The sequence below is a fragment of the Mesoplodon bidens genome (genome assembly GCF_964165515.1).
Source record: "Mesoplodon bidens genome assembly, chromosome: 10".
Taxonomy (NCBI): domain Eukaryota; kingdom Metazoa; phylum Chordata; class Mammalia; order Artiodactyla; family Ziphiidae; genus Mesoplodon; species Mesoplodon bidens.
Window position 1 is genome coordinate 89,891,550 of NC_138172.1, and position 23,859 is coordinate 89,915,408.

Here is a 23,859-nt window from a genome sequence, read left to right on the forward strand (position 1 = left end):
TGTGCAGTGTTGGGTTGTAATTCCATCTGGCTCTGTGGGAAGGAATTGGCAGCCAGATGGAAGTGAGTAGAACTAGAGAGACAGTGTCAGCAGTGGGAATAGGAAAAGAGGCTGTGATCAAGACAGAGAAAGAAACGTAAATTCCCCTTGCAGATTTCCATGTGGGTTTTGCGGGCGCAGGCAGGGAAAGTGACACAGACGTAGACAGTAGCATGACTGTGAGGCCAACCCCCACTGATGTACCGAATGTGTGAGATTATCATCGTGCTTGTTTCACACCTGGAGAAGCAGAGGCCTCCTTTGACGTCTTATCCAGGGAAATAGGGGGAGAGCAGGGCACACAGCAGGACTGGTTAACAGAACTGATGTGTTCAAGCACCTGCCAATCACGTGACAGAAGCAGCCTCTAAGATGAAATCTTCCACCCATGACCTCATATGCCTGGTAATGTATTTTGTTTACATGTTGGTTTGTTTTTATCCCAGTGAGAATGAGCAGCTTGGGCTTGCTTTGCATCACAGACAAGAATGCATTTGCCTGTTGCTTGTTAGGCTTCTTCTAAGAAGTAACATTTTTAGGCTTGGAGCCCATTCTACAGAGGGCAAGGAAGAAATAGAAAAATACTAGTGGGACAAAGGGTCCCTTTCTAATTATATTACCGCAAGTCTCCTGTTGACTCCCCGGGCTGTCCTGAATCAAGCCTTGGGATACTGACAAGCGGCAGGTGAAATTCACACCAGGCAGTCTGCTGGGGTTGGGAATTGACACCAATAATTCCCAGTGAACTATTTTTGCAAGGTGTAAAGTTTGTTTTCTTAAATTACTTTGAACACTCTTCCCATGATTTTAGAGGCTCTTTTAACAGGACCCAAAAGGTCTGGCAGAAGGTAGGAGAGGAGATTGTGATCAGAAGGGCTTTTGAAATTAGTTATGACAACAACCTTAAGTGCCCCAAACATTGCTCTTATAATTGTCATGCTTTTTTCTTCATAAGCCACTACAACAGGACAAATAACAGATCGCTTAATCTGCCAGCTTCCACATACCACTGAAAAAAATAATTTGCAGAGTTAGTGGGGAAGTCTAATGCTGCATTTAATGAGAGAACAATCAGGTGATGTTTCATTTGTATTAAATAGAATAAACAAAGAAATTAATTCATGAAACAAAAATATAGACTGTGTCACAGTAGGGAACATTCATGCTCAGAGACCAACCAGATGCCCTTAGTGGCCACTGGAAAGTGCCACTGATGTGAAGGAAAGTGACCCAATGGGCTGCTTTTCTGGCTTGCTTTGACAAATTTTTCCTGTGTGTGGTTATGGCGGCGTGGTACGTACAGGTCGGCTGGTTTGGTGAGCTTCTAGGATTTCCACTACAGAAATATTGACACTGTTTTCCAACTCCTATCATTAGAAAAAAGATGACTTGATTTAAGAAATAGCTGATAGAGGAAGAGGACACATAAAACATGTACAGATTGTATTTATTTTTATTTTGTTATTCTTAAGTGCTAGAGTACTCAAAGTGTCTCACAAGAGTGAGAATGCAGAGGCTTCCTAAGGCAGGCAGGCGGGATCTAGACATGCTTGGGGCCGGTGTTGCTGCAGAATGTTTCCCAGAAGCCTGTCACTGGTGCCCGAAACAGTACCACCAGATTCGTTCCTATGGCTTTGAGGTGCTTATTAAGGAGGCAGTGCCCAGATGACATAACACCTTAAATCTAGGCTAAGTTATTCATGAAGGGCCTCTCTCCCCAGTGTGGCAGGTGATTGGCTGGGGACACATGTGTATAGACTTTCCAGGGGATGGTTCTGGGGGGGCAGAGAGTCACCAGGTGGCAACTGGGAGAAGCAGCAGCTCTGAGGGTACTAAGGGGTGTTCTAAAAGATCCAGGACAGGCCGACTTCAGCCGTTTCAGTGTTTCCCAGGCTGGTGGTCAAATCAAGGATGACAAAATATTGTTGAGACATCTGCCCAGCTGTTTCCTGCAAAGTCAGAAAATGCCTCTGGATTTCAAAGGCCTACTATCATTGTTATTTGTAGGACTGGGGGGAAACCCACAAAGGATCTAAGAAACAACCCAATGTTGGCAATATCTTGATTTTTGAATTGACGAGCATTGTCAGTCAGGGAGCTTTGGCCCCGCTGTGGTAGAATAGATTGAACCATGATCTTTGCATAGTGATGGATTCGGGGAAAGCCAGCAGATGGTTTGCAGTGATGCGGCCAAGGCACTAATAGCAACAGAGTCCAGAGCTTGCAGTTGCTTAGTCAGCTGAGGCTCTGCATACCGCACAGACGAGGGAGTGGGCTGTCACAGGGTCGTGTCAGGACAAGAGTGGAGCCTGAATCCCGGACTGGGCAAAGCAGATTTTCCCTAATCTCCTCAGCACGTGGTCATGGGGGTGCAGCCCTATAGAGCTTCACAAATGGTCTAAGAGTGTCTGTAACGGTTTATATAATTTCATGCTCCTAGGATATTTTCTGAAATTTGTTGGCAATATTCAGAGTTTAGCAAATTAGGAAAGATCATGTGTGTACGAAAGTTGTGTTCAGATACCAACTTTCTAGGTCATTTCTTTTTCATGCTTGATTATCGTGGTATAAAGAGATAAAACTGCACCTAGTAAGGAGAACATGATATACAGATAATTCCCAATTGGGAGAGGAGGTGTTGGGGACCATATATATATATATATATATATATATATATAGTGTGTATCCATATATACACACTAGGTTCTGCCCACAAATATTCTGATAGTTCCCATCCCATCCCCAATGCTTTCAATTTGAGTTATTTCATTAGTGTTTTGGCTACAATTGTATTTATTTTTTATTTTATTTTATTTTATTTATCTATTTATTTATTTTGTGGTACGCGGGCCTCTCACTGCCGTGACCTCTCCCGTTGCGGAGCACAGGTTCAGCGGCCATGGTGCACAGGCCCAGCCGCTCCGCGGCATGTGGGATCTTCCCGGACGACGGCACGAACCCGTGTCCCCTGCATCGGCAGGTGGACTCTCAACCACTGCGCCACCAGGGAAGCCCTGTATTTATTTATTCTTTAAAATTAAAATAATAAAACAATTTAGTTAAACTAAAACAACCCAATTCTCCCATTTCTCTCACCCCCTTACCCCCTCCATAATTAGACTGAATAATCTAATACAACTGTATTTAGATGTGGGAAACAGAACATACATCTACAGTGGCTTAAACAACAAGAGAATACTTTTTCTCACATGAGAAATCTGGCGTTGGTGGGTTTTGGTTCAGCAGTTAGACAATGGCAGGGCCTCTATTGTGTGATTCCCTTGGCCTTTTCCTTCATAAATGCAAGAAAGCTACTGTAGCTCAAGCCATCCTGTCCATAAGGAGGGAAGGGAAATGGGAAGAGGGTCATGCTGACTTTCCAGCAGCGGCCTGGGAAGACTTCTGCTTATGTCTCATGGGTCTGAATTGGCTCACTTGGCCATCTGCACTTCAATGAGGAATTTATAGTAGGACGGGGCAAGGAGAAGAGGTTGGAGAGGCTTTGGGGTAGCCATTTAAAGAATCTGCCACAAGTAGTTTCCACTATGGTCAGAAAAATTACCACCTCTGACTGAGTGGCCATCACAGTTGAGATGGTTCTTAATTCTGCCTCTAATGTAAGATTTTCTTTCTTTTTTTTTTAAACATCTTTATTGGAGTATAATTGTTTTACAGTGGTGTGTTAGTTTCTGCTTTATAACAGAGTGAATCAGTTATACATATGCATATATCCCCATATCTCTTCCCTCTTGTGTCTCTCTCCCTCCCACCCTCCTTATCCCACCCCTCTAGGTGGTCACAAAGCACCGAGCTGATCTCCCTGTGCTATGCGGCTGCTTCCCACTGGCTATCTATTTTACGTTTGGCAGTGTATATATGTCCATGCCACTCTCTCACTTTGTCCCAGCTTCCCCTTCCCCTTCCCCATATCCTCAAGTCCATTCTCTAGTAGGTCTGTGTCTTTATTCACATCTTACCCCTAGGTTCTTCTGACCTTTTTTTTTTTCCTTAGATTCCATATATATGTGTTAGCATATGGTATTTGTTCTTCTCTTTCTGACTTACTTCACTCTGTATGACAGACTCTAGGTCCATCCACCTCACTACAAATAACTCAATTTTGTTTCTTTTTATGGCTGAGTAATATTCCATTCTATATATGTGCCACATCTTCTTTATCCGTTCATCTGTCGATGGACACTTAGATTGCTTCCATGTCCTGCCTATTGTAAATAGAGCTGCAATGAACATTGTGGTACATGACTCTTTTTGAATTATGGTTTTCTCAGGGTATATGCCCAGTAGTGGGATTGCTGGATCGTATGGTAGTTCTATTTGTAGTTTTTTAAGGAACCTCCATACTGTTCTCCATAGTGGCTGTATCAATTTACATTCCCACCAACAGTGCAAGAGCGTTCCTTTTTCTTCACACCCTCTCCAGCATTTATTGTTTGTAGATTTTTTGATGATGGCCATTCTGACCGGTGTGAGATGATATCTCATTGTAGTTTTTTTTTTTTTTTTTTTGGTGGTACGCGGGCCTCTCACTGTAGTGGCCTCTCCTGTTGCGGAGCACAGGCTCCAGATGTGCAGCTCAGCGGCCATGGCTCACAGGGCGAGCTGCTCCACGGCATGTGGGATCTTCCCGGACTGGGGCACGAACCCGTGTCCCCTGCATCGGCAGGTGGACTCTCAACCACTGCGCCACCAGGGAAGCCCTCATTGTAGTTTTGATTTGCATTTCTCTAATGATTAATGATGTTGAGCATTCTTTCATACGTTTGTTGGCAATCGGTATATCTTCTTTGGAGAAATGTCTATTTAGGTCTTCTGCCCATTTTTGGATTGGGTTGTTTGTTTTTTTGATATTGAGCTGCATGAGCAGCTTGTAAATTTTGGAGATTAATCCTTTGTCAGTTGCTTCATTTGCAAATATTTTCTCCCATTCTGAGGGTTGTCTTTTGGTCTTGTTTATGGTTTCCTTTGCTGTGCAAAAGCTTGTAAGTTTCATTAGGTCCCATGTGTTTATTTTTGTTTTTATTTCCATTTCTCTAGGAGGTGGTTCAAAAAGGATCTTGCTGTGATTTATGTCATAGAGTGTTCTGCCTATGTTCTCTCCTAAGAGCTTGATAGTGCCTGGTCTTACATTTAGGTCTTTAATCCATTTTGAGTTTGTTTTTGTGTATGGTGTTAGGGAGTGTTCTAATTTCATTTTTTTACATGTAGCTGTCCAGTTTTCCCAGCACCACTTATTGAAGAGGCTGTCTTTTCTCCACTGTATATTCTTGCCTCCTTTATTAAAGATAAGGTGACCGTATGTGCGTGGGTTTATCTCTGGGCTTTCTATCCTGTTCCATTGATCTATATTTCTGTTTTTGTGTCAGTTAATGTAAGATTTCATTGCTGCAAGTGGTCACTAAATTTTGGTTCCTAGGGATATCATCTAATAATGCTTTTCCATGAAGCAGGAAACTCATTCAAGAAAAGCCTTGGAGTGGTAGCAAAGTCCAGACTTTAAATCTAAAAGGCAGAAATGGCTTGTACTTTTTAGTTATGTGAAATCCAAGTGTGCCTTGGAGCCCATATATTTATTCTCAAGCAGTTCTGCTATGTATTCAACTTTGCAGAAAGGTAATAAAGAGTGAAGACTCAGTGTCTGACAACAGGTTCCCTGGGTGGGACAAGTGAGTCACTGAAGGATATCCAGGTAGCTTTGGCCTTGGTAAACTGCATGCAGTCATGAAGAACAATTTTGAAGGAATCCTTCCAAAGATAAACCAAAACAGAAATCTAAACAATGTGCCCACAATTATGAACTACTTAGACACAGAGTAAGAGCTCTGGATTCTAGTTCTGATTCTGTTACGTCCAACTGTGTGACCTTAGGTGGGTGCGTCATTAATGTCCAAGGGATATTATTTCCACATATGTGAAATGATGGAGTTGGATTAGGAGATCACTTTTAAATATAAAGGATAATGATGTTCCCGTAAAGGCCAAACATTAATCTGTATATTTAATTAGGTGGATTACAGAATATATGACTTGAGGTTTGGATATAATCCATTAAAATTGACCCTGTTACATTAAAAAAAAAAGAGTAGTGTTACTCCACTTTTTTTTAAAAATAGAAATTTCATTTCCTGCATTCCTTCCTTACAGTTTAAAAAATATGACCAACTCGGCTGACTATGAGAACACATGAGTCTGAAGTTAATTGGCACCAATGAATATGTACATTTAAGTACTTATTCAAAAAGTATAACCTCCAACTAACTGCCGCTCAACGGTTATCAAAATTTCCACTGAGATTACATTTATGAACTGCCAAATCTGCATTTCTAGCCCAGATCCTCTGTTGAAGAAATACAACTGCCCACTGAACATTTCTATGAAGAAAGTCCACTCACTGAGTTTAAAATGGAGCTCACTTCTCCCTCACACCTGCTCCTCTTTCTGTGTCTTCTCCTTCTTTGAATGAACCTTCCATCCTGCCTCTTGATTCACTCTTCTAAATATCTCTGTCTCCCCAAATCTCCCGGTGACCCCCTGCCACTATCTGGGCCATCTTAACTGCTTGTGTGATTAAGAAACAGCCACCCAAGCTGGTATCTCCCATTCTAGTCCACACTGCAGTCTATCCCCACAATCTTTCTAAAACACAAATATAATTATTCTTTTATTCACCAGATATTTATTGAATGTTTCCTCCATGACCAGCACTGTTCCAATGACTGGGATTCAGTAGCACAGAAAACTAAGTCCTGGCCTTCACGGAACTTACATTGCAAGAGAGACTGACAATAAACAAGTTAACAGTTGGATATATACTAAAATGATGGACGGGGGTAAGTCCTATCAAGGAAAGCAGGGTAGGGATGTTTTTAGATAGGGTGGTCAAGAAAGGTGTTTGAGGGGTGATATTACCTTCATAAGGAAGTGAGGAAGCAAACTAGGTGAATATCAGAGGAAAGAATGTTCCAGAATGAGAAAGCCCCAAAGTGGGAGATTTCTTAGTGAGTTCAAAGAGGCCAGTGAGGCTGGAGTAGAATCAGCCATCAGAGATTGGAGGAGAAGAGGCCAGGGAGGTGACGAGGGACCAGATCACTAGAGGCCAGTCCAGCCACTGAAAACTGGGAGTCAGCAGGGGAGTCAGGTGACCTGACGCATGTTTCATCCATCACTCTCTCTGTTGAATAGAAAATAGACTATATATAAGGGATCAAGAATAGTCACAGGGAGAACAGTTAGGAGGCTTTTACATAGATTTGGCAAGAAATAATGAAGGGTTTATTTTATTTAATTTTATTCATTTATTCTTTATTGTGATAAAATATACATAACATACAATTTACCATTTTAACCACTTTTAAGTATACAGCTCAGTGGCATTAAATCCATTCACATTGCTGTGCAACCATCACCACCATCTATCTCTAGAACGTTTGCATCTTCCCAAACTGAATCTCTGTACCCACTAAACAATAACTCCCCATTCCCTCCTCCCCCAAGTCCCTGGCAACCACCATTTTACTTTCTGTCTCTATGAATTTGACTATTCTAGTTACCTCGTATAAGTGGAATCATATAATATTTGTTTTTTTATCTCTGACTTGTTCACTTAGCATAATGTCTTCAAGATTCATCCATGTAGTAGCATGAGTCAGAATTTCCTTCCTTTTTAAGGATGAATAATATTCCATTTATGTATAGACCACACTTTGTTTATCCATTCATCTGTTGATGGAGACTTGGGTTGTTTCCACCTTTTGGCTATTTTAAATATGGTGCTATGAACATGGGTGTACAAATATCTGTTCAAACCCCTGCTTTCGTTTCTTCTGGGTATCTACAGAAGTAGAATTTTTGGATCATGTGGTAATTCTTGCGGGTTTATTCTGAATGTAGAGAAGGTAGGAATCTACTCCTCTGCTTAAAATTTTTCAGTGGTTTTTCTATTGCCTTCAGGACAAAGTCCAAAGTCAGTTCTAACATCCTGCATGATCTCACCCTTTGCCAATCTTTCACTGTCATCCGTCCCCACATTCTAAATTCTAGTGAATTTTTTTGAAACCATAGAATAGGTCATGCTCTTTCCTCTTCTGAGAACTTCCCCTCACTCCAGCTGATTTGTACTTATTCTTAGTTCTCCCTTACAGGGCACCTCTCTGTCCCACCAAATTCAGGTTGGGTGTTAAGTGCCACTATCCTGTGTGCTCCCTGGACCTTGCTTTTCCCCCACCATATGCATCACCCATCCTTGCAGGGCTGTCATAGATTGATTGGTCTCTGCTGCCTTGAGATGATAAGTGCTCTGTCTGTAAGTGACCTGATACATGTAGAAAGAGTATTTATTGAATAAATGAACAAAAGAGGATATACCATAAAATGGCAATCTGTCCTTCCTCGAGACATGGTCCTCCCTCCCTTCCTTCCTTCCTTCTTTCTTTTCTTCCTTTCTTTCTTCCTTCCTTCCTTCCTTTTTTTTCTTTTCTTTTCTTTCAAATTCTTTTCCCGTTTAGGTTATTACAGAATAATGAGCAGAGTTCACCGTGCTATACAGTAGATCCTTGTTGGTTATCTATTTTAAATATAGCAGTAAAGACATGGTACTTTAAAACATGAGTTACAAAGAGAAACACCTCTAGGGGCCAGATAACCTAAATGTGTGATTTTGAGGGTGGGGTTTAATCAAGTAGAGAATGGTGGGACCCGTGGTTTTCTAGAGCTGTACTGCCCAATAGTGTCCCCACTAGCCACACGTGACTATTTACATTAAAGTTACTTAAAATTAAATAAAATTTAAATTCTGTTCCTCAATCAAACCAGCCACAGTTCACATACTCAGTAAGTATCTGCATAGGGTTGTCAGCTACCACACTGGACAGTGCAGATACAGAACATGTTCATTATTGCAGGAAGTTCTATTTGACAGGGCTATTCTAAGGAGTGTACGTGCCACCTGAAGGCATTCAAATGAAAAAATCTTAAATACTGTGCTGGCCCAGGAAAGTACTTTGGCACCTCGGTTTCTAACCCATGATCTCAAAAATGAATCTTCTGAAAAAGCCAGGCACTTGGACACTGAAACACGGAGATGTGTCTTTGTGGAAATAAGGGTCATTCTATGGATGGGTGAATGACATTGAGGATGTTAATTACCCACCTTACATGGTGGCCTCTTTCTGAAAACCCTGGGGGAAATTTCCCTCTGATCTTAGTGTCAGGAAGAGTTGTGTGTTTTTCCATCACAGTCTGATTCTGTAATTGATCAGATTTTCCTTTCATGCTGGCTGCTAAAATTTTAGAGCCAAATGTGATCCAGCACTAACAGGTAAACCAAACCTCACTTTGTGCATTAAACCCTTAGCTTAATCTTATTTTTCCTATTTTATCTCTCTTTAAAAAATTCTGTGGCAAGTTTTTTTTTTTTTTTTTCGGTACACGGGCCTCTCCCTGTTGTGGCCTCTCCCATTGCGGAGCACAGGCTCCAGACACGCAGGCTCAGCGGCCATGGCTCACGGGCCCAGCCGCTCTGCGGCATGTGGGAACTTCCCAGATCGGGGCATGAACCCGTGTCCCCTGCATCGGTAGGCAGACTCTCAACCACTGCGCCACCAGGGAAGCCCTGTGGCAAGTTTTGTAAATGCATTATTTCCCCTAGTGAATCTAATTTATTTATTTTAGTGCTATATGGTATTCCATTGTATATATGTACTATAGTTTAATTCCCCATCCCTTTATTGGTAGGTCTTTGAGTTGTTTCCATTTTTCCCAATTACAAACAATGCTAATGGATATCCCTGTACATATATCTTCACCCTGTTGTGTGAGAGTGTGCTGAGAAACCAAACTGCCAGGTGGGAGGGTATGCTTATTTTTAACTTTGAGATGTTGCCAAATTGCCCTCCAAAGCTCTTGTACCAATTTACATTCCCACCAGCTATGTATGAGAATCTCACTTTCACATCCTGCTATCATTTGGAATGGTTATAATTTTTTCCAGTATAATGGGTTTAAATATCTCATTGTCGTTTTGTTCTGCATTTTCCCCAACCCCTTGTGGGGAAACCTCTTATTTGCCAAATCGTGGTTCCTCTTCTGAGAGTTTCCAATGCATATCCTTTGCCCATTTTCTATTGGATTACTTATTATCTTCTTATTGTCAGATGGGAACCACGTAAATCCAGTTTTAAAATAACAGCTTTATTGGGATACAGTGCACATAACCATAGAATTCACCCTTTTAGAGTGTACAATTCAGTGGTTTTTAGTATATGCACAGACTTGTGCAACCATCACCACCACCTCGTTGTAGAACACTTTTATCATCCCCAAAAGAAGCCCTGTACCCTGAGCAGCCTCTCCCCACTTCTCCCGGTCTCCACCCTCCAGCCCCAGGCAACTGCCAATCTCCTTTCTGTCTCTATGAATTTGCTTATTTTGGGCATTTTGTATAAATAGAACCATATAATAAAATCCATTTTGAAATAATATTTCAAAAGTTATTTAATGAGTTATAGGATAATTCTGCATTTTTGAATTACATAAGTGGCCCTTCATGCTTAGATGCCTTTTACTTGCATCTAAATCTTTTTTTTCCCTTTAACATAAGTATGATGAACAAATACATGTACATATATAATTTTAATCTTGCCTTCCCGATCTTTGTCATCATTCACCTTCAAGGATTCCTAGAGATCAAAATCTCCCCCTTTGAAAAGCATTGGCCTGGAGCAAATCATAGTCTAAATACAGGTCTTGTAAGAGCAGAGCTAAAATTTAGTTCTGTTTATATTTGGCTGAACTAAAAGGGGTCATTTCAAGAAAGAGTCAAGGACTAGAAAAGGAAATGGCCTGGAATGACTCTGAAAGATTTAATGTTTAAAAATTGGGGAACTCTAAGGGAACTTCCAGCTATTATCAACTACATGATTGAAAAGGAATCAAGTGTTAGGGTAACTGGCCAAATCAAAGTTCTGTAAGGGTAAGCAGCACAAAGTATATATTTGTGTGTATACATAATACAGTGCACAGGGCAGAAATGAGAACACGGACCATAACATTCCTCTAGGAAATGCATTCCTTGTGAGTTGAAGGTTGGGGGTGGGGAGAAGAAAGGATGGTCTGTACTGAATGAGAAACAGAATTTTTCAGCCCACGAGACAAAAAGGATTGGGTTAAATAGAAATGAAAGTTAAATCTAATCATAAGTCAAGTATAATGTTCACATATTTTGTTTTTCTAATCGTTCCAAAGCAAACAATGGTTGTGGTAATTGGTTTTCTTTGTATACTCTGATAGGCAAAATGATGTTTTTAATTGTATGGATTTAAAGTTCAATATTGTGTTATTTTCAATGGGAGTCATCTTCCTATTTTTTTTACTTGGGTTTTAGAAATCCAAGGCATTCCAATATGTCTTTCAATCTGAACGTGGTGGGTTTTTTACCCCTAAAATGTAAATACTTATAGAGGTGTTGTAACTCACCAAGCATTCACACATGCCCACAAGGGCTTAACAAATGTGATTTGCTGCCAGACACAGATAATGACTGTGGATATTGTTAATAAATGTATATCACGGTCTTCTGGGCATGTGCTAAATCTAAGTATAAATGGGGTTATAAAATAAATGCAGTATGTTTTCTTGACTTGAAATTTCCACTTAATTCTCACTGGTTCACCTCTTCTGTTTATCCTGCTTTTAAAGAGAAAATTGAGAAGTCCTCTAGTGGTTTACTGAAGTAAGAATAAGGAGATTCATGAAACATAGACTGTAACACTTCAGTAACCTCAACTAAATGTGGGAGCACAATCTAAACTCTAGAATATTTTCAAAGAACTGTAGTTTATGACTATCTGGCACATACATGAACTAACACTTCAGGCAAGGTGTTTTCAAGTTAAGGGTCTCCTGGTCTTTGTTTCTGTCTCATTTGTGACAGACAGTGCAGACACTAACACACAGTGTGCTAACATGCTTACAGCAGATATTTTGGGCAAATAGAAATTAAAATATGATCAACCTCTTTTTTTTTAAATTAAAGTGCTTATCAAGACTTTTTTTTCAAGAGATGAGCAATAGTATGGCTTCTTTTGTAGACTTACACACTTCAAAGTATTTAAATTACCAAGGTTCAGTCAATAATATTGAAGGTTTGCACCCCAGGCACTTACCAAAGAATGCAGCACTTAATTGGCTGCCAAAAGCACAGCGAAAGCAATTAATATCAAGAGAGATGGTTTAAAGGACATGTTAATTATTCATTTTCCCAAATTCTCCCATTTCTGTTTCTGCATCCTACATGACCGAAAAGCAGCCATATTTTTCTATAGTGGTGGTTTTCAAACTTTAATGTACCAGATTCCTGGGCCTTGTCTATCCAAATTTTGATTTAGTTGGACTGGGATAAAGCTTAGGAATTTGAATGTGTATCAAGTAGCACGTGATTTTGACCGGGGGTTACCACTGACTATGTTTGAGAAACTAGATGTGAATACATCAAATTTTCCTACATACTATGTTCTGATAGATTATGTGGAAGACGGAATACAATGCAATTTCCTATGAAGAAATTTTTGCATCTCTGGCAAAACTGTTGTTTTCATGATGCTATTAAATATTGCTTATGGGTCTTCTGTATAAGGAATTATGTGACAAATTTATCTGAGAATTTAGTAACAGGAAAATGTTTTCCTCTCCTGAAAAACTGATTTTCCTCCAATTAACAACTAAAAGAATTTTCTCTTTTTGCCCTGGAAGATATATAGGAAGCTCAGAGAACAAGTAAGCATCTCATTGCAGGCTCTCAGCTGAATGTTTTCCTTGCTTCTTCCTCAATATGGCTTCTAAACATTCTCTCTGATTTAGGTTTTAGCTGTTCTGGTGCAAATGGCTTTTAAATTATTATAATATTTTCTAAGAAGTAGGGATGAAAAATTATAAAAGTGTAGGTAAAATATTGAATATGGTTATAACTTCATAATGTTACCAGTAGTTGTTCTGCCCTCAAATGCATTTCCTGCATTCAAGTGCAAGGCAGAGTTGTGTTGCCCTGGGCTGCCTTTCTGAGCCACACTGCTTCTCACACTGATTTTAGTTTCTCTTATTCCCCGTGGGTATATTATCCTAGTTGAGCTGGTCCCACGGTGGCCTTTCTTTCCACTTTCCTGATATCCCATCTTCATTGACTTTTCCAACAGTGTTGCTTGAATCTGTTTTCTTCGACGATGTCTAATATTTTGTGTTTATTCATCATGAGAATAATGCACTGATTTTCCAAAAATCCTCATTGCCAAAAACTGGAAACAACTTAAATGTCCTTTAGTGGGCAAATAAACTGTGGTGTATCCATACCATAGACCATTGCTCAGCATTATGCTATGTGAAAGAAGCCAGTCCCAAAAGATTACATATTATATGATTTCATTTCCTTGAGAGACTGGAAAAGATTAAACTATAGGAACAGAGAACAAGTTGCCAGAGGTTGGGGTGGGGAGAGAGTCTGACCAAAAGTGGGACGTGAGTGAATTCTTTAGGGTGCTGGAATGTTCCATATCCTATTTGTGATTGTTAGAAGAATCCATGCATGTGTTAAACACATAGAATTGTACACCCATGTGAGCTCTACTGTCTGAACATTTTTCAGAAAGACAGACCAGAGACTAGGAGAAAATATTTGCAAAGCATATTTGTTAATGGACTTGTATTCAGTATTATAAAGAAGTCTCAAAACTTAATAATAAAACAAACAAAACGATTAAAAATAGCAAAAGATTTGAACAGACATTTCATCAAGGAATATATATGGATGGTAAGTAAGCATGGGAAAAGATGCTCAAAATTTTCATTAATGCATATTAAAACACAATGAAATATACCTATTAGAATTGGTAAAATAATAAAGAAAAAGCAGAAAATACCAAGTGCTGTTAAGGATCTGGAGCAACTGGAACTGTCCTGTATTGTTGGTGGGGATGGAAAATGGTTACAGCCACTTTGGAAAACCGTTTGGCATTTCCTTTAAAAGCATACTACATGCTCCAACAATTCCACTTCTAAATGTTTATCCAAGAAAAATGAAAACATATGTTCACACAAAAACCTATACATGACTGATTTCAGTGACTTTATTCATAATTGCCCCAAACTGGAAACAGTTTAAATGTTCTTCAAACTGTAGTCCACCCATACAATAGAAAAAGGAACAAACTACTGGTATATGAAGCAAAATGGATGAATCTCAAATACATTATGCTAAGTGAAAGAAGCCATGCTCAAAAGGTCATATACTGCATGATTTCATTTATATGACATGTAGAAAAGAAAAAATACTATAGGAACAGGAAACAGATCAATGATTGCCGGGGGCAGAGAGAGGGATTGACTACAAAGGGACACAGGGAGTGTTTTAGTAGAGTGTCCTAACTGTTCTGTATCTTGAGGATGACAGTGGGTATGTAACCTTATGCATTTGTCAAAACGCAGAGAATTGTACACTATGCAGAGTAAATCTTACTGTACGTAAATTATGCTTCAGTAAACCAGACTTTAAAAAAGTCAATATGGGGGCTTCCCTGGTGGCGCAGTGGTTGAGAGTCCGCCTGCCGATGCAGGGGACGCGGGTTCGTGCCCCGGTCCGGGAGGATCCCACGTGCCACGGAGCGGCTGGGCCTGTGGGCCATGGCCGCTGAGCCTGCGCATCCGGAGCCTGTGCTCCGCAACGGGAGGGGCCGCAGCGGTGAGAGGCCCGCGTACTGCAAAAAAAAAAAAAAAAAAAAAAGTCAATATGGTCCTCAGAGCTGGAAGACTTGGAGCTATGTGAGTTTCACTCTTTCTTTTCTTTCAATTTTCTTTTCATATTGATTGAACAAGTGTTGAGTGTTTCCATGTAGCATCCACCAGGCTAAGCATTTCTGGGACTACAACAGAAATTTCAAACTAGGATTCCAACCTCAAGTTATTCATAATTACGAGGACAGGCATTGCAGTTTATATATATATATATATATATATATTTTTTTTTTTTTTTTTTTTAATTTGGTTGCGCTTGGTCTTATTTGTGGCACGCGGGATCTTTGTTGCCACATGTTGGGTCTTTAGTTGCGGCATGTGGGATCTTTTTTTTTTTAGTTGTGGCATGCGGGGTCTAGTTCCCTGACCAAGGATCGAACCTGGGTCCCGTGCATTGGAAGCACGGAGTCTTAACCATTGGACCACCAGGGAAGTCCCAGGTGTTGCAATTTAGACTTTACAAGTTCTTAAGTACAGAGATGACAAATGAATGCAACATCTTAGAAAGGTCAATCAGAAAGCTTTGTGTGGTCTAGATTATACTGGGAGGAACTGCAGGGGGAGACCAGTTAAGAAACAATGGTTTGTCACAGGATATTGAATACAGTTCCCTGTGCTATACAGTAGGACCTTGTTGTTCATCCATCCTCTGACAAACCATAATGGAAAAGAATATGAAAAAGAATGTATATATGTATAATTGAGTCACTTCGCTGTACAGAAGAAATTAATACAACACTGTAAATCAACTATACTTCAGTAAAATCTAAGAAATACATAAAAACAATGGAACTAACCTACAAGTGAGGTGGGTGATAAGAATGCACACAGGGGGATGGTGGTTTTGGATATCTGAGAGGCAGATTAAGCACATACCCAGGGACAAAAGAGGGGCCCCTAAAAATGGGAAATCTTCAGTTTTCATGAAGTTTTACAGACCTTTGCAACTTATAAAAAAGGGCACCAGGCATTTTTTTGGTCTTAGGGCCAGGTCTTAATCTGTGTTCGTGTCATGACAGCAGAGACAGAAAAGAGTAAATCCAAAGACTCCAAAAAGAAAAAAAGAAAAGAAAAAAAAGCTAGAACACAAAGAATGAACCAAAAAAGGAGCTTAAAAAATGATTTCAAAATTATGATCTTGGAAGAATTTAACATTGATAAAGAGGGAAAATATATGACAGAAGGTTTGAAGGGGGAAGATGCCATGTTTTGTCTTGTTACCTTCACCTGAAATGCCCCTCCTCCCACCATAGCTACATGGTGTCTCCCACACCTCCAGTTCTTTTCTCAAGCCCCACCTTCTAAATGAGGCCTACCCAGCTCCCTGTTTAAAACTGTACCGCCCTCTCCAGTCTCTGTACTTTGTTCTACTTCTCTTTTTCATGGCACTGATTACCTTCTTGCCTCCTAGCATACTTTATTTATTCATTATGCTTGTTGTTTACCATCTGCCTTTCCTCTCTAGAATGCAAACTCCCAATGGCAGGGATCATTCGCAATTTTGTTCATGGATGCATCTTGAGCACCCAGAATGGTACCTGGCACAGCATAGGTGATCAATAAATATTAATGAATTATTTTAACTGACATTTATTGAGCATATTCTTAGACTAAGCACTTTACTATGTGCTTTATATTATTTAATCTCATTGAGTCCTTACAATTGTTCCTCTTTTTTTTTTATTGAGGTATAGTTGATGTGTAATATTATATAAGTTTCAGATATACAACCCAGTGATTCACAATTTTTAAAGGTATACTACATTTATAGTTATTATAAACTATTGGCTGTATTTCTGTGTTGTACAATATATCCTTGTAGCTTATTTATTTTACACATAGTAGTTTGTACCTCTTAATCCCCTATCCCTATCTATGCTCTATTATTATTCGCATTTTACAGATAAGGAAACAAGAGGCTGAGGCATATTGAAAGACTAACCCAACGTTACATATACCTAGCAAGAAGTGGAGCCAGCGTTCAAACACAGAAATGCCTGATCCCAGAGACTCTTCTGGCCTCTAGGACACACACCACCTCTTGGCTCCTGGGCACCTGGTCACCTAACAGATTCTTGGTTGACCGATTAGATCTATAGGATGGATTTGTTAGTGGAAGCCATTAGAAGGAAAGTGTTATCCAAGACAAACCCTGTACCAATGATATGGAGACAGGGAGGCTGAGACAGCTGCTAACAACACTTTTGGAAGATAAAACTGGAATTTGAACTCGAGTTTTTCGCTCTCCAATAGTTCATAAGAAATTGAAATTGAAATTCACATCTTCCTTCCTTTCTAAAAGGGAAATGCAGGCTGAATCCCTTTAGTCTCCAGTTTTTAGTAAAGCCTACCTAAAATAAAATTCACTTATTTTTTTCACTGACGCTTACTGGAATTGTTTTATGTGAGCAATTCATTTGGTTTCTGTTTTACCCTACAGACAGGAAAATGTGTTTTTATTCTTTATAGAGTATCTCTAAGAATTCTTTACAGAAATGGGATTGACAACACAAAAATAGTATTGGAGGAAAAAAAATCTTAATTTGGATCGTTGTTTTACCAATTCTAGCAGCACCGCCTGATGATAAAAATATTCTCAAGCTTTTCAGACAGGGATTTACTCTTCCGGTGCTTATTTAGGGCAGGATGACCTTTCACTCCCTTTTGATGGGCGCCCTCTTGTGGTGGATTGTGAGTATGCATGTCTCCATCTTGCTCCAGCGTTCTTTGTGACACAGGACGAGCAGTGGTTTGTCTTGAGCTTCCTCCGATACCCCTGGTGAAGAGAAGCACGCCCGGTCTTGAGTAGTCTCTGGTGTTCTTGAAACATAAGGACAAATATGTTGTTTTTATTTCTAGACTTTATTTTTCTCTGTATCTTTTTCTGCCTACTGCTGTTCCCGTCACCGGTTTTAGTTACTATTTTCTCTTTCTATTTCATGGAGGATAATTGGTGAATGAAAGTAGAAAACCCATTATAAACAGGTTTTAAAAGGCTTTACATTTTAAACTATAAACTCATTCGTTACCCAAACAACTCTGCATTTTTGTGTTACAAGAATAATGTGAGTTAGAGGCTGAGAAATCTCAGAATGTCTTGGGATTGTGAGTTCATCTCGTTTCAAAGCTGTATGAAGGTCAGGGAGAAAATGGCAATATTCTGGGAGAAGAAGGAGGATGATGACTGTGTCAGCCTTTAGAACGTGTCTCCTGTGCGTGGACACTTGATAATATGCCTCCTGGAAAATGATAGATATTATGTATAGATCACCAATCTCGATTTAAATTCTGCTGTATAATGGCTGCCATTTTAATTTCACTAACTCAGGGGATGATGTCTTATGCTTATTTCAGGATCCACTGAAAAGGTCTTGGATCTTTGGAGTCAAACAGAACTAAATTTAAATCCAAACTCTGATGCTTAGCAGGGAGACTTTGGGCAAATGACTTAATCTCCCTTGTTGCAGTAAGGGCACACCCATTCCTACTTCATAGGGACATGAAACTCAAAGGAGGTCATGAGTGTAAAGGGCCTTTCACTTGGAAGGAAAATACCCACTCATCACTGATTTATTGTAATCTAGTTGGGATGACAAGACACATTGAAATACTGAACAGAGTATATAATACATTGAAATTATTTTGCATGTACACGAAAGTTTCCTTATTGTACTATCAATTTTTCTTTGTGTTTGGAGGCTATCTTAATAAGAACAGATAAATTTAGAATTGTTGTACCTTCCTGGTGAACTGAAGATTTTAGAAATATTATTTGGTAAACCCTAATAATGTTGTTTGCCTCAGAACCTATTTGGTTTGATATTACTTCAGGTATACCAGTTCTTTTGGCTAATATTTGCCTGCTTCAAGTCTGTAATTCCTTATTTGCAGTTCTGAAGACCAAAAAGCTCTGAAAAAAAAGGTGTGGTTTTTTTTTTCATAATTCATTTGGCAGGAAAACCTGATCTGTGCTGATGTGAGGCTGTTTAGTCTTTATTTATTCTACTTAGTGTGAATATTAATGTTTCTTTCAGAAATATTACTCTGCTTGGTTATGAAGTACCGCATCAAACCCCACTGGGGACATTATGCAGATGTAACATATACCTGTATTAATTTCTTAAAATAAATTAAAATTAATGTGAATTTGAAACACATTGTGTTCTAGGGTTTGGGTTAAGGACTTGTGTGTGTGTGTGTGTGTGTGTGTATACATTTTTTATATGACAAAATATTTATGATATATAAAATATATAAAAACTATATAACATACATAATATAAAATATATAATACACATTATATGTGTTACATATGTAACATACTAAAATATATAAAATATGTATAATATATTTATAAATTATAAAATATATGTACTATATATTCTATATAATTACATATATAATACATAAAAATATATTATATATGTATATTTTTCCCCATGTTCCCATGTTTTAGATATATATCTTTAAGCAGCATTTAGCTGGATTTATTTTTAATCTAACAATCTGTCTTTTAAAGGGAAGGTTTAGTCTACGTACATCTATTTGTGCTGTATTTGGATTTTTTTCTGTCCTCTCGCTTTTTTGCTTTCTAATTGTCCCACGTTATCTGTACTTTCCTTCTTTCCAACATTCTACTGGATTAATTGAGCTTCCTTTCTCTTTTTCTTAAGTTTTTGCTCAATTAACTAGGAAGTTATAACCTCTTCTCTTAATGATTCCTTTTGAAATATTTTCATGCATATTTAATTTACAAAGTCTGTAATCCATCAATATCTTTAGCCCGTGCCTCAAAAATTCCAAGGCATTTCATTGCTCTAATTCTGATCACACTCTCCTAGCTTACATGCTATTGTCAACTATTTTTGGTTTATCTTCTTTTTTTGCTTTTAATCATAAAAATTAGAATTTATTGTTTAATGAAAACGTTTATTTAGATTTATGCCCCTATTTACTAATTCAGCCATTTATCCAATGTGTAATTTTTGAACATCTATTCCAAACTAGGGACTCAGCCAGTAAGCAAAACAAAGTCTCTGACCTTCAGGGACTTAATTTCCAGCTCACAGTAACTGTTCTGTCCTACACCTCATATCTTTTTGCCCCTCCTGTTGCGGAGCACAGGCTCCGGACGCGCAGGCTCAGCGGCCATGGCTCACGGGTCCAGCCGCTCCGCGGCATGTGGGATCCTCCCAGACCGGGGCACGAACCCATGACCCCTGCATCGGCAGGCGGACTCTCAACCGCTGCGCCACCAGGGAAGCCCCCAAAGGTAGTTTTTATTTTTGAGATATAATTCACAACCATACAATTCTCTCATTTAAAGTATATAGTTAAATGGTTTTTAGTATATTTGTAGATATGTGCAGTCATCACCATAGTCAATTTTAGGACGTTTTCATAACCTCAAAAAGAAACAGTGTACCTGTTAGCAGTCACTTCCTATAGTGGGTTGAATAGTGTCTCCTTAAACTTCATGTCTACCTGGAACCTTGGAATGTGACTATATTTGGAAATAAGGTTTTGCATATGTAATTAGGTAAGATGACATCATACTGAATTAGCATGGGCCCTAAATTCAGTGACCAGTGTTCTTACAGAAGAGGCAAGGGCACACAGAGCTACAGAGAAGAAAGCTGTGTGAAGGGGGAGACGGAGATAGAGTGATGCAGCTACAAGCCAAGGAATGCCGAGGGCTGCTGGGAGCCATCAGCATCCAGAAAGAGGCAAGGAAGCGCTCTTCCCTAGAGCCTTCAGAGGGAGTATGGCCCAGCTAACGCTTAAGATTTCTGACTTCTAGCCTCTCGTACTGTGAGAGAATAAATTTCTGTGGTTTTAAGCTACGCAGTTTGTGGTACTTTGTTATGGCAGCCCTAGGAAACGAATACAGTTCCCGTTCCCCCTTTCTGCAGCCCTTGGCCACCACTAATCTAGTTTCTGTCTGTATGGATTTGCCTATTCTGAACATTTCATAGAAATGGAATCATAAAAATGTGGTATTTTGTATCTGCCTTCTTTAACTTAGTGTTTTCAAGGGCCATCTATGTTGTAACATGTATCAATACTTCATTGTGTTTAGTGGCCAAATAATATTCCATTGTAAGGTTATACCAATTTTGTTTACCCATTCATCAGTTGATTAACATTTGGGTTGTTTTCACCTTTTGGCTATTATGAATAATGCTGCTATAAACATTTGTGTACAAGTTTTTGTGCGGACATGTGCTTTCATTACTCTTGGGTATATAGGTAGGAGTGGAATTGCTGGGTCATATGGTAACTCTGTGTTCAATCATTTGGTGAACTGCCAGACTGTTTTCCAAAGTGGCTGCACCACTTTACATTCCCACCAGCAGTGTATAAGGATTCCAGTTTCTACATATTCTCACCAATATGTGTCACTATCTGAATTTTTGATTCTAGCCATATTAATGGTTGTAAAGTGGTATCTCATTGTGTGTGTGTTTTTTTTAAATTAATTAATTAATTAACTTTTGGCTGTGTTGGGTCTTCGTTGCTGCGCACAGGCTTTCTCTGGTTATGGTGAACATGGGCTACTCTTCACTGCAGTGCGTGGGCTTCTCATTGAAGTGGCTTCTCTTGTAGCAGAGCATGGTCTCTAGGTGCGCGGGCTTCAGTAGTTGTGGCGCAGGGGCTTAGTTGCTCCACAGCATGTAGGGTCTTCCTGGACCAGGGCTCAAACCTGTGTCCCCTGCACTGGCAGGGGGATTCTTAACCACTGCACCACCAAGGAAGTCCCTCATTGTGGTTTTGATTTGCATTTCCCTTTTGACAAATGATGTCAGACAACTTTTCATGTGCTTATTGGCCATTTATATATCTTTCTTGGAGAAATGTCTATTCAGATCCATTGTCCAATATTTTAATTGGCTTACTTGCCTTTTTATTGTTGAGTTGTAAGTGTTCTTTATATGTTCTAGATAACATGTTCCTTGTTAGATATATGATTTGCAAATATTTTCTACCATTTGTGTGTTGTTTTTACAGTTTTTTGATAGTGTTCCTGAGTTGTATCCTTTATAATAAACCAGTAATATGGTAGGTAAACTGTGTTCCTAAGTGAGCTGCTCCGGCAAATTGTTGAACCCAAGGAGGGGCGTCATGGGAACCTCCAATCTGTAGCTGGTCAGTTAGAAGAATGGGAAACCACCTGGACTTGAGATTGGCATCTGAAGTGGGAGGGGGGAGTCTTGTAAGACTGAGCCCTTGACCTATGGGGTCTTCGCTAACCCCAGGTAGACAGTGGCAGAGTTGAATTAACTTGTAGGACACTCAGCTGTCGACAAAATTAGAGAACTGCTTGGTGTGGGGAAAGAACCCACACATCTGGTGTCAGAAGTGTGCTGGGGAGAATGAAGAGTAGTGTGTTGAGTAGAGATACACAGAGAGTTTTTTCTTTCACTGAGTCTCAAAACCTAATGACGGAACCTGTGTTCGTCAAGGCAAAGTCAGTCAGCAAGTTGGTAGGCAGAAGACCCTGGAAATAAGATCTAAACAGAAGTAAAGGGGTTTCCCAGAACTGTGGGGAAGAGAAATCTAAGACAGTATATGTGCTGCCAGAAAGCAACCTTTGCAGACTGGAACCAGTGATGTAAGGGCTCCACAAGGATGTGTTCTAAGAAAAAGTAAATGAAACTGATAGGCTTCTCATCTGCCTATTGTTTAAATTTGTACCTACCTGATTAGCAATAATCAAGCCTTTTCCACATTTATTTGTCCTTTGGAATTCCTTTTTGGGTACTGACAGTTTATATCCCTTGTTCATTTTAGATATAGTTGTCTTTTTCTCATTGATTTATTAGATATCTTTATATATCTCTTTTCAGTTATATTCTAACTATCTTTTCCCCTTCTGTGTCATGCCACTTTGTTCAGTATACCCAAGAGATTAACCAGTCTTCCTTTTTGGTTTGTGCCTTTGGGTTTTGTTTATGGACTTCTTTCTAACTCTGAAATCAAAAATATATTCTCCCATTTCTCTTAACACCTATCCCGAATACTTCCTGCTGTAAAGATCTTAGATCTTAGAAATCCTTGATTTAAATTCTCCTCCCCTTCCCCAAGTTTGTACTAAGTAAGGAAAGATCATTTTATTTGGAGGAGGAAGGGGTGTCAGGATGGCTGATAACTTTAGCCTATGGGCCATTTGTCACCTGTAAAAATCCTTTTACCCTTAGAATCTCAGCCTAATACTCTCTCCTCCGTGAGACCTTTACTAACCTCCCCAATGGAATTCAATTCAACATACATTTATTGAGCACCTTTTATATACCTGGCCCTTTCCTAGAAGCTTAGGACACAGTGTTGAATAGTGTTTATATTTCATTAGAGAACATAGATTTTAGCCAGATTGAGGCACAAATTCCCCTGTGGTTCCACTATATGCTATAAACCTCCACCACAGTAATTATTATCTTAATAGAATAATTTATGCATGGTTTTCTCCTCCATCAGCCAATCCCATTGGCTCTGCCTTCAAAATATAACCAAAGTCTGAGGACTTCTCAAGATTTTTAAAACAGCCTCAAAGGCGTAATCTTCTGCTGGATTATGTAATAGCCTCCAGTTAATCTGCCTGCCCCTGCCTTTGTCACACCCACCAGTCTCTTCTCAACACAACTGCCAAAGTGATTCTGCTAAAGTGTAAACCAGCTTCTGAACACTCTTCGGCTCAGAACCCTTCAGTGGCTCCCATCTCACACGGGGGAGAAGCTGAACACCCCACCCCCATCCGTGCCCTTGGGCTCTGGCTGCTCTCCTTTCACTCCCGCACTCCTGGGACCCCAGCCACACCGATTCCCAACAGTTTCTACAACATTCTAAGCAATCACTGGCCTCAGGGTCTTTGCATTTGTGGTTTCCCAGCCCAGGGTCCCATATCCCCATGGCTTGACCCCCTCACTTCTGTTGTGTCTCTGCCCAAATAGCACAGTTGCAGTAGGTCCTGCTTTGACCAAAATTGAAGTTAAACATTAGAATTAAAATAAGAAAAATAAAATAAGA